General features: G+C 39.5%; 1 long non-coding RNA gene across 2 annotated transcripts in view; it reads left to right on the top strand.

Annotated features, from left to right (window-relative positions):
- Positions 1–14,619, top strand: part of LOC118519476 (uncharacterized) — a 517,670-nt gene that overhangs the window by 202,379 nt on the left and 300,672 nt on the right. The gene's annotated exons all lie outside the window — the stretch shown is intronic.

The raw sequence follows: 14,619 nt of genomic DNA, 5'->3' as shown, positions 1-14,619 counted from the left end.
GAGCTGCAGTGCTGGAAACCAGCAACTCCAGGATCTTTTCCCTTGCAACCACTGCAGAAAAGAGCTTGTTAGGAAGCAGCACAGGTCTGTGCACCTGAGGACAGTCAAGGGAGCAAGGAAGCAGAACACTTATGCTTCTCTCTGACTCAGGCTCTCTCCTCTGACCTCCATCCCTCATGTTCCTGAAGCAGTGTCGGCTCTGGCTCCCCCAAGACTTAGTGTGATTTGTAGGAGCACTAGGAAGCTCCCTTCCACCTCTACCCTGCACATGGCTTAGTTGATGCGATAAATTCCTTTCATGGGAGATAAAATCCTTAATTCTACAATTAAAGATAAGAGGCTTAAAATTACCTAGGAGAATGAATGCATTATTATGAAAGTGTTTTATCAAGTTGTAAAAGACCTGAGGTTATGGAATCCTCTTCTGTTTTGATGGAAGCAACGGGAAGGCAGAAGGACCAGGAGATCAAGACTGGGCAGATGACATTGGAAAGAAGCACATCAGGGTGATTGTTCTCCTGGAATCTTAACAAGTCATTAAGAGTCTTTAAGAAATGAAAATGCCTGAGGCCCAGTGTCCTTCTGGCTTCCTATTATAGAAGTGATGTGTCAAATCCAAGCCAGAGCAGCGGATGAGGAGAGGTGGGGATGATCAAAAATAGGCTACTCTTATAGTAAACAGTAGTCTCCCCCCCCCCCCCCCCCCCCCCCGCCCAATATACTCAGGATACGCTTTCCAGGGCAACTGAAAACTCTGAAGATGAGAAACTTGCAAGGTTGTGAGGATCTCATTACCCTGCTTTTTGGTGGTTCTTCTTAGCACAGTTGTTGGCTCCTGCATTTTCTACTGAAGACAGCTGGGAGGGAGTGAATGTAGAGGTTTTGGGTGGAGAACCAGCTGCTAGATAATATGACCAAGATCAGTTTTTGTGTGACTTATGTTATCATCCATATATAGCCTCCTCTCTATCCTATGGCCCCCTCTTGATGTTTTATAGTCCTGTAATTACACAGGGGCTGGCACCCTGTTTGAGTAAGTGTGAGGACATGCCCGTTCTGTTATTTTAGTCTATGCAATAGTTTGTACTAAGATTATTAAATAGAAGTTATCAGACCCAAGAAACAGGAATTGGAAGGTTGAAAAGGTTAATGAGAGAGCCATAAAGAAGCTGGTGGACTGTTTACAAACATTGCTTCACACTGAGGTTATTTAGAAATTTGGAACCTATATGAGTCCCTGGAGGGAAAAGGGGATATTACATGCACAGATATTTTATTTATTGTCTTTTCCCCAAACAGTAAGTAATAAACAGATGAAACCACAAGGTTATAGAATTGTATTACCTTTTGGCTGTGGCCAAGTAAAACTTTAATTTTCTAGCTAGAGATAACAGACAACTCCTATTACTCAGAGGCAGGGGAAGGGCTACTGTAAAATCTTCACATAAGGGGATTTGTTCTGGGCTTTAGTGGCTCCTGGGGAGAAAAATGCACAGAGGACTGGATGATCTAGGGGAGAGTTTCATGGATTAGGGTAAGCTCCCTCCCAGAGACAGCCTAGGCAGGTTTATACAGTGATGCCTGAACATGAACCGAGCATTCTAATTCTAGTGGTAGACCATGGCTTATTTCCCCATTCCCAGGTCTTCGTGTCCAGCCCTTAGGCTCACATTAAAAGTTCAAAAGGCCAGTAGACCAGTGCTTGATTTCTTCTTACCATTCATGTCCTGTAGGATCTGAGGTTATAGCTGTTCCTGGCTATACAAGAAAGGTGGAGATTGCATGTGTATAAATCATGTTGGAGTAAACCATGCTGCAGTAACAAACAACCCCGATATGTCAGTGGTTTAACAATAAGAGTTTATTTTTTGCTTCTGCCAAATCCATTGTGGTTTCCTGCAACTATCCGGGAACCTGTCCCCACCCATCCACCTACCCATCCATCCATCTGTCCATCCATCCTGCTTCAGTAATTTTCGCCCTCCCATTGAGATACATGGCCCCCAAACTCTCTGCCAAGGGGAAAGATGGAAGCTGGAGAATGTCACTGAGACTTTTGCTGACTCATCCTGAATCACTGTGTGGTTTTGAAAACTTCAAGGTGGCTAATTTCATGATCTTCCATGTGCGCAGGAAGGAAAAGAACTGCACATTGGCGAGCCCTACTGCAGTCGGCCATGGTGTTCTTCCCATGTGCCATAATTCTGAAAACTGACAGGGGCTGTCTATATTATTATGTCTGTGTTTCAGAGCATGACACTGGGATTCAGAAAAGTTGAGGACTTGCCAGTGAGCCACTGGGTCAGGTCTGTTTGACTCCCTACATAAGGTATTTGTTTGATTTTTGCCTCAGGTAAAGGAGTGGCTTGTTTTGATTTGTTTCTGTGTTCTTGTAAAATGTGTATTCATGAATGGCCTATGTTCTTTCAACTGTGACATACCATCTCTCAAACCTCATTAATGATCTCTGGCAAGACCTTATAAGCATAGTGAAAGGAAGAGGGAAACAATTATTAGGTAAATGTAGTCACTTTATACAATTTAGGCAGAAGTTCCCTATTTTCCCTACACTGGTCTGGGGTGTATGTTTCCCTTTTAATAATGTACCCAATTGCCCCAACCCTATGTTTTGCCTCTGCTAGTTATAGTTAACCTTAGATAGGGTAATTAAAGAATGTCTCAGGGCCTCAGTTTTACCATCTATGAAATGAAGTCAAGGAGAGTTTCCCTGTACTACTAAGGGATGTCTTACTGTTTAATTACTTCAATAGACAATCTGGAAAGAGATCCATGTTTTCCTTGGAGGCTAGAGCTTTACAGATATAAACTCTTATCATCCTTATTTTCCTCATGACAGGTTTATAGCCTGTGGGACTCACTTGGTACCTGTCACTTACCTTCCTCTTGATCCTTTCCTACAGAGCTTTATCTGTCATTGCATCTCAGGATCAAAAGAGTATATAAAATTGGGCTCATGGGGGATGGCACTGGCAATGCATTGTTTTCTCCAGGACACCGTAGGTACTGGGCTGCCTTCAGCAGCAGGAGTCATTTTAGGAAAGACTGAAGTCTACTCTGGGGTCATCCAGCCCTGTGCATCACTATATTAAAAAATGTGAATACTTTCCCAGATAAGAGGACCTTATCTGATTTGTCTATCTTTCCTAGCTATTGGCTTCCTTGTCTAAACTTTCTAAAATAGGATCCTCTATCACTTTCAGTTGGGTCATATTTTTTCCCCTTAACGCTTTCATACTACATGACATCTTATGTATTTGTTTGTTATTTACTGTCCCTTTTCCCCCACTCCATCCAACCACATAGACAACTGGAATATAAGCTTCATGAGACCAAGGACTGTTGTATTTACTGTCACTTCTCAGGGCTCAGACAGTGCCAGGAACATAGGACACATTTGTTGAGTGAATGGTTGGTAGGTACTCTTGAACCCTGCCTCTTCTGTGTATCTGTCCCATGAATGTGTGTGTCTGCATTGTGTGTGCAGTGGGGAGAGAGTATATAAGAAATAACACCAATACCTCGCCTTAAGTAATAGCGTAGTTAGGGAACCAGGCCACATGGCAGGAGATGGAACTCCATGGCACTCCACGGCTCTCCCAAGTGATTCTAATTGTGTTCATTGTCCTGTGCCTTCTAAACTCCCCTTGTGCAGTACTTGTCGGCAGGCCATTTTTCTTTATTCCCTTTCTTAAATTGAGACTTTTTGCTCTAGCAGTTAACAGCTGTGGTGTTTTACCTCTGAGTTGTCGGGCACCCAGTAGAGTGGCGAAGTGATCCCTGTGTTAGCTTATCGATATCCACTTGTTACATTTGTCTTGTGGACTAGCTCCTTCTCAGCCTGCCCCAACTACTCTTTAACCCTGTAAGTCATTTTAACCTGAGGTGCTCTGCAGATGGAAGTTATGCTGCATATGCCATATAAATTAATATTATGATGCCGAGACCATTCCATTTGTCTAGGGATTTGCAATGATTTACTTTTTATGAGTAAAGTTTTATTCAACTCTTAACAATGAAACATAAAACTGTTACAATTGTAATGAAACCTATAAAAGCACAGAGGGTAGTCTCCAGCAAAATATCCCAGAAAGGGGAGGGAGGCGATACCTCCGAGAACAGATTGAGGAAAACTTTTGGTCCATCATTTTCAAAGGTCCTCTCAGCAGAGTTTGGGTGATTCAGACCAGGTCCCCAAACCAGTATGGTTTATAACTTTGACTCCCAACCTCTAAGCAACATCAAAATTTGATACTCCGTGTATTCACAGAGGGCTTAAAAATGGTCCTCAAAAAAGGTGAACTTCTTTCTAGGATTAAAAGAGGATATGACCCCTTTGCCAGATACAGAGCAGGTTGGGTGCGTCAGTCATTGGTGCAGGAGGAAACAGACCGGAGGATTATATCAGGATAATTTTAGGAGATTTTTATTAAAAGGATCATTTTTTAAAAAAGATTTTATTTATTTGACAGAGAGAGACACAGCGAGAGAGGGAACACAAGCAGGGGGAGTGGGAGAGGGAGAAGCAGGCCTCCCGCGGAGCAGGGAGCCTGATGTGGGGCTCGATTCCAGGACCCTGGGATCATGACCTGAGCTGAAGGCAGATGCCTAATGACTGAGCCACCCAGGTGCCCCTAAAAGGATCATTTTTAAAGATATGGTGTAGGCAAACTAAGCAGTACACTGGAGGCTAGCAACAGTGGGCTCCAGCACTGCCCCACAGTCTAACGGAGTGGTGAGACTGAGTGGCTCCTGGAGCCCTAGGACATTCAGGGCTTCTGGGAGCATCATTTGACTATAGCCAAGATTGCTGGAATGCATACAGCCCTAGAAGGCAACCCTTCAGGAGGGGAACTGGGGCAATTCCCCACTATTCTGGTCTCCTGCCATTACTCCTGATTGACCAAACTCCGCTGGAAGCCAGACGACAAGGGTACCCACGGATGTAGTCTACATAGGTTAGAACTTGTGAGAAACAGAGCCACAGGGAGCATAATTACGAGTGAATCTGCATGGGGACCGCAGGGGTGGAAAGGCTTCCTTTATGGGGAGGAAAAGGTCAGATCTCAGCCATTGTAGCAGTGAGGATGATACCTCTTCAAGCTGCTCTAACCCCTGGCAGTGCCCAAGTCCACAGGGAGGTTGTCTTAGGCTAAAACCAGTTATATAATTTTTGCTTACTGCCTGGTTTTCTGAATATGTCAAGGCAGGGCAGAAGGGCAGGAGAAAGAGAAACAAGAACCCTGGGAAAGTTGGACTCTACACCTAAGAGTAAGGCTATTTGGATATTTCACTAGTCATTAGTGTCACAAATTTCATCATTAATTAAAGATTTTACCTTTTTTACTTCCCTGTAGGTGTTAGAATTCCAAAGCTTTATTTTGCAGTTTAGGGTTAAGGGAAGTGTTTTGGCACCATGGCAGTTCTTTGTAATGTTCATCATTAGCTTGTGTCAGTCTGCATTAGCCTCTCATAAAAAGCTGTGGTCATCTTCCTAGACACTCAGAAAGGATTTAGAGAGGTGAGAATAAGCAGGAGTGGGTGGAGTTGGTGGTTCTCAGGGTCTTTAGTCTTGATGAAGAAGGTGTTCCAGAGACCGACCAAGTGTGTGAACCATAAACCAAAGCAAGAGTTTTCAGTTTTGGTTGGTTATTTGCTGCACATAGCTGATTTTGCCTTGCTCTGTCTCATCTCTTCACTGTTTATCTCTCTTCAGAATGCCATCGGACATAGGTACTTATGAATTCCTATCTATCTATCTATCTATCTATCTATCTATCTATTTTGAAACCTAATGAATGTTAAGTTATTCATACCCCTCCATTCACAATACATTATCATTAATCCATGTAAGGTTAGTTATTCAATCTTTCATTTATTTATTCATTTATTTCCTTTTACCCTATTTCCTTCTCGGTACCCATTAGGCAACCATTCTTTTTTTTTTTTTTTTAATTTTTTTATTGTTATGTTAATCCCCATACATTACATCATTAGTTTTAGATATAGTGTTCCATGATTCATTGTTTGTGCATAACACCCAGTGCTCCATGCAGAACGTGCCCTCCTCAATACCCATCACCAGGCTAACCCATCCTCCCAACCCCCTCCCCTCTAGAACCCTCAGTTTGTTTTTCAGAGTCCATTGTCTCTCATGGTTCTTCTCCCCCTCCGATTTCCCCCCCTTCATTCTTCCCCTCCTGCTACATTCTTCTTCTTCTTTTTTTCTTTCTTAACATATATTGCATTATTTGTTTCAGAGGTACAGATCTGAGATTCAACAGTCTTGCACAATTCACAGCGCTTACCAGAACACATACCCTCCCCAGTGTCCAACACCCAGTCACCCCATCCCTCCCACCCCACCCCCCACTCCAGCAACCCTCAGTTTGTTTCCTGAGATTAAGAATTCCTCATATCAGTGAGGTCATATGATACATGTCTTTCTCTATTTGACTTATTTCTAGGCAACCATTCTAAAGTCTAATGTGCATTCTCTTGTTTGGATGTATTATCTTAAGATGTAAATTATTGTTTCGTATACACGTACTTTCAATTTACACACTTGTATTATACACATATCAGCACTGTATATTCAGATCAATCCATGTTACTATATATGTACATATACGCTATTGCTTCTAACTTATTCTGTGAAGTGCATTCCTCTAGGCAAAGAATATCATACTGATGGTATTAGCTCCTTAATGGATATCATTATCCACAGTTTGCCTATCCACTGTCCATTGATGGGCACTTGGATGATCTCTGCTACCATCTCAAGCCATGCTTCAGTGAGTATCCTTGCACAGTGCTCAGGATTCTTATAATCCCACACCTTCACTAACACATTAACCAGCTTTCTGATTCTTGTCACTTTAATTGGTATAAAGTGACATCCTGTTGTTGCGTTAATTTATGGTTTTCTGATTACTAATTTTGAGCATGCCTTCATATATTTGGTAGCCATTTAGATTTCTTCTCTGTGAATTATATGTTCCTATACTTGACCCATTTGCACACTGATGTCCCTGTATATACATTTTTAATGTTGAGTTGTTACGAGTGCCTTGTAATATTCCAGATGGAATTTTTTTTTTATTTGAGACATTGGAAATATATTCTTCTAATCTGTTATCTCTTTATAAACTTTTTGATGCCCCACCCCCTTTTTCAAGATTTTATCCATTTGAGAGAGAGAGCACGAGCAGGGGTGGGGAAGCACAGAGGGACAGGGAGAAGCAGACTCCTCACCAAGCAGGGAGCCTGACACGGGGCTTGATTCCAGGACCCCAGGATCATGAAGCTGAGGCGGATGCCGAACTAACTGAGCCACCTAGGTGCCCCTGGTGTCCTTTGTTGAATAGAGAAATATTTAATTTTGTTTTTTTTTTTAAAGATCTTTTTTAGAGCAGTTTTAGGTTTGTAACAAAATTGGGAGGAAGGTACAGAGATTTTCTATAAACACCCCCACAACCATGCATAGCCTCCCCTACTATCGACATCACTCACCAGAGTGACACATTTGTTACCAAGGATGAACCTACATTGACACCCTGAAATTACCCAAACTTCATAGTTTACCTTAGGGTTCACTCTTGGTGTTGTACATTCTATGGGTTTGACATAGATACATCAGGTGTCATGACATAGATCCTTCATGCACTGCCCTAAAAGTCCTCTGTGCTCTGCCTATTCCTCCCTGTACCCAATTCCCTGCAACCACTGATCTTTTATTATCTCTATAGTTTTGCCTTCTCCAGAATGTCATATAGTTGGAATGATACAGTACATAGTCTTTTCAGATTTCCTTCTTTCCCTTAATAAAATGCATTTAAGTTTCTTCCATGTCTTTTCATGATTTGATAGCTTGTTTCTTTGTACTACTAAACAGTATTCTATTATCTCAATGTACCAGTTTATCCATTTACCTACTGAAGGACATATTGGTTGCTTCCAAGTCTTGGCAGTTATGAATAAAACTACTATAAACATTCATGTGCAGGTTTTTGTGTGGGCATACATTTTCAGATTCTTTGGGTAAATATCAAGAAGTACAGTTGCTGGATTGTATGATGAGATTATGTTTAGTAGTTTTAAGAAACTGCCAAAGTGTCTTCCAAAGTGGCTGTACCATTTTTCATTCCTACCAGTAATGAATGAGAGTTCCAGTTGTTCCATATCCTCAACAGCATTTGGTCTTGTCAGTGTTCTAAATCTGGGCCATTCTAATAGGTGTGTAGTGGTATCTCATTCTGTTTTGTGTTTTTTTTTTAATTTTAATTTAAATTCTAGTTAGTTAACACACAGTGCAATATTGGTTTCAGGGGTAGAATTCAGTGGTTCATCACTTACATACAACACCCGGTGCTCATCATAACAAGTGCCCTCCTTAATACCCATCACCCATCTAGCCTGTCCCCTACCCACCTCCCTCCAGCACCCCTCAGTTTGTTCTCTATCATTAAGAGTCTCATGGTTTGTTTCTCAATCTCTCTGTTCCCCCCATATATATGTTAATTCTGTTTTTTTTAAAAAAGATTTTATTTATTTGAGAGAGAGAGAATGAGAGAGAGAGCATGAAAGGGAGGAGGGTCAGAGGGTCCCAATGCAGGACCCCGATCCAGGGACTCCAGGATCATGACCTGAGCCGAAGGCAGTTGCTTAATCAACTGAGCCACCCAGGCACCCTGTTAATTCTGTTTTGTTTCTTAAATTCCACATATGAGTGAAACCATATGGTATTTGTCTTTCTCTGACTGACTTATTTTGCCTAGCATAATACACCCTAGCTCTGTCCACATTGTTGCAAATGGTAAGATTTCATTCTTTTTGATGGCTGAGTATTATCTTCTTTATCCATTTATCAGTTGATAGACATTTGGGCTCTTTCCATAGTTTGACTATTGTGGATAATGCTGCTATAAACACTGGGATGCATGTACTCCTTCAAATCTGTATTTTCATGTCCTTTGGATAATTACCTAGTAGTGCAATTGCTGGGTTGTAGGGTAGTTCTGTTCTTTTTGAGGAACCTCCATACTGTTTTCCAGAGTTGCTGCACCAGCTTGCATTTTCACCAACAGTGCAAGAGGGTTCCCCTCTCTCCTTGCCAACACTGTTGTTTCTTGTGTTGTTAATTTTAGCCATTCTAACAGGGGTGATATCTCATTGTGATTTTGATTTGTATTTCCCTGATGATGAGTGATACGGAGCACCTTTCCATGTGTCTGTTTGCCATCTGGATGTCTTCTTTGAAAAGTGTCTCTTCATGTCTTCTGCCCATTTCTTAACTGGATTATTTGTTTTTTGGGTGTTGAGTTTGATAAGTTCTCTATAGATTTTTGTATACTAATCCTTTATCAGATAGGTCATTTGCAAATATCTTCTCCCATTCTGTAGGTTGCCTTTAGTTTTGTTGATTGTTTCTTTTGCTGTGCCAGAAGCTTTCTATCTTCATGAAGTTCCAATAGTTCATTTTTGCTTTTGTTTCCCTTGCCTCAGTGATGTGTCTAGAAAGAAGTTGCTATGGCTGAGGTCAAAGAGATTGCTGCCTGTGTTCTTTTCTAGGATTTTGATGGTTTCCTGTCTCACATTTAGGTATTTCATCCATTAAAAATTTTTTTGTGTGTTTTGTGTCAGAAAGTGGTCCAGTTTCATTCTTCTGCATGTGGCTGTCCAGTTTTCCAAACACCATCTGTTGAAGAGACTGTCTTTTTTTCCATTGGATCTTCTTTCCTGCTTTGTCAAAGATCAGTTGACCATAGAGTTGAAGATCCATTTCTGGGTTCTCTATTCTATTCCATTGATCTATGTGTCTGTTTTTGTGCCAGTACCATACTGTCTTGATGACTGCAGTTTTGTAGTAGAGCTTGAAATCTGGAATCATGATGCCTCCAGCTTTGCTTTTCTTTTTCAGGATTGCTTTGGCTATTTGGGGTCTTTCATGGTTCCATACAAATTTAGGATTGTTTGTTCTATCTCTGTGAGAAATATTTAATTTTGATGCAATCATTTTTTTGGGTGGGGGTTCTTTATGACTTGTACTTTGGAAGTTTTGTTTAAGAAGTCCTTCTTCATACCTAGGCCACATAGATATTCTCATACAGCTTTTTTTTTCCTGCTTAACTTTATAAAAAATGCTGTTTGCATTTAGATCTTTAATCCATCCATTTTCCAGCTTATATGAAATATTAAGTAGAGATCTAGTTTTATTTTTGTCCATGTAGTGAGCTAATTTCCCCAACCTTATTCACTAAACAACCATTTTTTTCCACTTTGATTTGGGTGCCATCTTTATCATACATTAAGTTCTCATGCATACATGGCTCTCTCTCTCTGAACTACTGTTGTTCTCTATGGAACAATGCTTTTCCATTGTCTATATTTTGTTCTCGTGCCAATATCACCTTGTTTTCATTACTAGGACTTTATTACTATATTTAATATGTGGTAGAACAACTCTATGCTTCTATCTTTTAAACTTTTTTCAGGGCACCTGGTGGCTCAGTCAGTTAAGTGTCAGACTCCTGATTTCAGCTCAGGTCATGATCTCAGGGTTGTGAGATCAAGCTCCGAGTCAGGCTCTGTGCTCAGCAGGGAGTCTGCTCGAGATTCTCTCCCCCTCTCCCTCTGCCCCTCCGCCTCCCCCTCTCATAAATAAATAAATAAATAAATAAATAATAAATCTTTAAAATTCTTTTTTCAAGGTTGACTTAAATATTTGTGGATCTTTAATTTTTTATGTAAGATTTCAAATGAGCTTATTGAGTTTCTCAAAATTCCAACTGGTATTTTGAATGAGATTGCTTTGAGTTTATAGATTAAGATGGGGGAGAACTGACAGCTTCATGATATTAAAATCCTTTCGATTTTTATAAATTGATCTTGTACTTTACAAACTTGCTGAATTTTCTTTTTAATCTCTCTGTAAATAATGACATTTTATCTCTTTCTTGAAATGCCTTATTTGCCTTGTTTCTTTTTTTTTCTTTCAATATAGTGTTGGCTAGGACTTCTAGCACTGTGTTAAAAAGCTGTAGTGCTAATGATTAATTACTTTTCTTGCTCCCAATTTTATAGGGAAAACATCTAAAATTATCCATTAAATATAATGTTGCTATAGGTTCTCTTAACTTTAAAAAGTTAAGAAAGTTGACTGGATTTCTGATTTGATAAGAATATATTTTTTAAAATGTCATCATAAACAGGTGTTGAACCATGTCAAATACTGTTTCTGCATCAATTGAGAGAATCATATTTTTATTCTTAAATCTGTTACTATTGTGAATTACATTTATAGTTTTCTCTGATTTTTTGAAACCACTGTTTCAGTACTGGAATAACTACTTATAATCATTTTTAAATTTTTTCTTATGCAAAATTAAAAAGTACAGAGAATAATATAACCATCTCTTGTATACCCACCATTTGGGTTCAGTAATTATCAATTTATGGTCCATTTTGTTTCAACTATTGCCCTTTCTTCACATCCCTCCAGACTGGATCATTTGAAGCAAATTCCAGACATTGTATCATTTCATCAAAAAATGCTTCAGTATGTAACTTTCAAAGGAAAGATCTTTAAAACCACATAATCACTGTATCATTATGATGTATTTATGTTTAGTTGTTTAGCTAGACTTTTACTTAGTTTTTTTTCATCTACGTTTAACATGATTAATTTCTTATTTATTTGGTTTTATTTTATATTTTTTAAAGACTTTATTTTAGAGGGGGGGAGGGATGGGGGAGGGGCAGAGGGAGATGGAGAGAGAAAATCTCAAGCAGACTCCCCGCTGACTGTGGAGCTTGACATGGGACTAGATCCCAGGACCCAACACAACCTGAGCCAAAATCAAGAGTTGGATGCTAAACTGACTGAGCCAGCCAGGTGCCCCTTTTATTTGGTTTTAAAGAAAATGTTGATTATTGTTCCCTCATTAAATTAGCTGGGTGTTTTTTGCTTTTTCCTTTCTCTTGAAAAATTTGTACAACCTAGGAAATAGCTAATCCTTAGAATTTTGGCAGAATTCACTTCTAAAACAGTCTGAACATGGGGATCATAATTTTTTTTTTTTTTTTAGAAGGGAGGTCTTAAACCTGAGATATTGCCTTTTAGATATAGTTATTTGTTTATTCATGTCCTCTGTTTCACCTTGCACTAATTTTGGCACTTCACATTTTCTGTTTTCTAGGTCTCAGAAGTTATTAATATGTAGTTGACAATATTATCATCTGAATCCTTGTTGTATTTATAGTTGTTTGCTCTTTTCCCCCTGTATTTTATTTATTGTAGTATTTACAATATTTCTTTGATCAGATTTGTCAGAGTTTTCTTTCTATCGCTTATCGTTCAAAAAACCCAGCTTGAACAATGAACAATAAACATCAAGATATTTAACTATGTTTACTTTGCCTATCTCTTGGAGCATTTCTGCTTTTTTTCTTATTTGAATATATCCCACAAGAGTGTTTGTAGTGGGGATTTTTGTATGTCAAACCTCCTGAGGTCTTTTATAGTTGAAAATATTTTTATGCCCTCATATTTGAATTATAATAACACTCTAGGTTTGAAATTACATTTCCTTCAATGCTTGAAAATTATACTCCATTATCCTTTTTTTAAAAAATTCCATTATCATCTTGCTTTCATTGTTCTTGAAACTTTTTTTTTTTTTTTTTTTTTTAAAGATTTTATTTATTTATTTGACAGAGAGAGAGATAGCGAGAGCAGGAACACAAGCAGGGGGAGTAGGAGAGGGAGAAGCAGGCTTCCCGCCGAGCAGGGAGCCCGATGTGGGGACTCGATCCCAGGACCCTGGGATCATGACCTGAGCCGAAGGCAGACGCTTAACGACTGAGCCACCCAGGCGCCCCTGTTCTTGAAACTTTTAGTGTTAGCCTGACTCTTGCTACTTCACAGGGGACCTTTTTCCCTTCCATTTTGGAAGCTTTAAGTATTTTTCTGTGCTTTAGTATTTTAAAATTTTATTATAATGTGAATAGGTATGGATATTTCTTTATCTCTCCTCAAAGAGCCTTTTCATTCTGAAGGGTTTTATCATTTATTAATCTTGGAATATTTATCTATATTATTTCTTTAAATATTTTTCTTTTTCTATTTCTCTACCCCCATTCCTTCTGGGATCCTATTATCTGGATGTTAGTACTTCTCCATATTTCTTAGCTTTTAAAAAATTCTCTAATTATATTTTCTGTCTATTTTTTCCTGTTGCTTTTATGAAGGATTTCGCATTCTGATTCTCCAATCCACTAATTCTTTCTCTAGCTCAATTTCATCCTGTTATTTATTCCAATACATACTTTTTTAATATCTAGTATTTCATTTGGTTCTTTTTAAGATGTCTTATTCTTATTTTACTTCACTACTATCATCCCACATCTCCTTAAACATAGTTATCTTACTAATGTTACATTCTTCCATTTGTTGAAATGGTTCTGCTTCAGATAGTGTATGATGTTCTGTTTTTGTCTTTCTTTACTATAGTTATTTGGGTTTATAACTCATGCTCTCCTGTGGATATCAGGTACTCTGCCTGGTAATGTTTGTTGGAAAAGACCAAGTATCAGCTCTAGTCTCTATCTATTTAGACACATTTTAAAGAATGGGATGTGTCGACCCTAGGTCATAGCACAACAGGCACCATTAAAGCACTTCATATCATTGCCTTTTACTGCCTGTCCCCTGGGCAACTTCCCTGGGTAGGTTCTCCTTTAAATTGAATTATTGGGGAGAGGCAGCACTGGGATGAATCAGTCTCCACAGATTGTAATTCCTCCAGGCATGGGAGTTTGGGGGAAGAGTAAGTGGGGGTCAGGATACTGAAGGGCTAAGGCTGCTGCTCATAATTGTGCAGTTGGCTCCAACTCATGGGAGAGGGGGAACAGATGTTGCCATCAGCCTCCACTCCCCAGCTCTGTACCCTGGTGTGAGGACCTGCCTATCTGGAGGCAGGGGTGCCTTTCCCTAATGTACACAGTGTTGTATGTTCTAGCAGTGGCCTGGTCAGCTGCCCCTGCATTCAGCATCTCTTCCCCCAGCATGCATCTGCATTGCTTAATTATACTGCCAACAATTGTCTGGAATGTAAAAGGACTTTTGCAGGGAAGAGGTTGGTGGTGATAATTTTCTCAAAGCAATGAGGGAGAAAGTCAAGAGCTACAGCAAAGTGCTTTTCTCGAGTCTACTTTCTCACTGCTACATTTCACAGCCTTTTGTCTCAGAATGCAGTATATTCCCCACCTACCAGTTCAAAACATCTTCCAGCCTCCCATGAGATTCACATGCTCTTTTGTTAGCTCTGAACAGTCACATGTCCCACCTGCCTTGTCATGTACTCCAGGGTTGAATTTGAAGGAGTCAGCAAGTACTAGGTTATCGTCTTCATAAGATTCAGAAGCTAAAATGTGTATCTTTAAAAATATTACTTTATGTGACTTTTCTTTTGAAAAAAATATTTTGGGGGGCTATTTCCTGAAGACCTTTAAGGCAATTGGAAAGAAAAAAAAAAACCTCAGATGTCCCCAAATGAGGGTTGATTCGTGTATTAGTAAGGATTCTCCAGAGAAACAGAACCA

This window comes from Halichoerus grypus, chromosome 7 (genome assembly GCF_964656455.1).
Source record: "Halichoerus grypus chromosome 7, mHalGry1.hap1.1, whole genome shotgun sequence".
Lineage (NCBI taxonomy): Eukaryota > Metazoa > Chordata > Mammalia > Carnivora > Phocidae > Halichoerus > Halichoerus grypus.
This window is presented reverse-complemented; position numbering and strand designations above follow the sequence as displayed.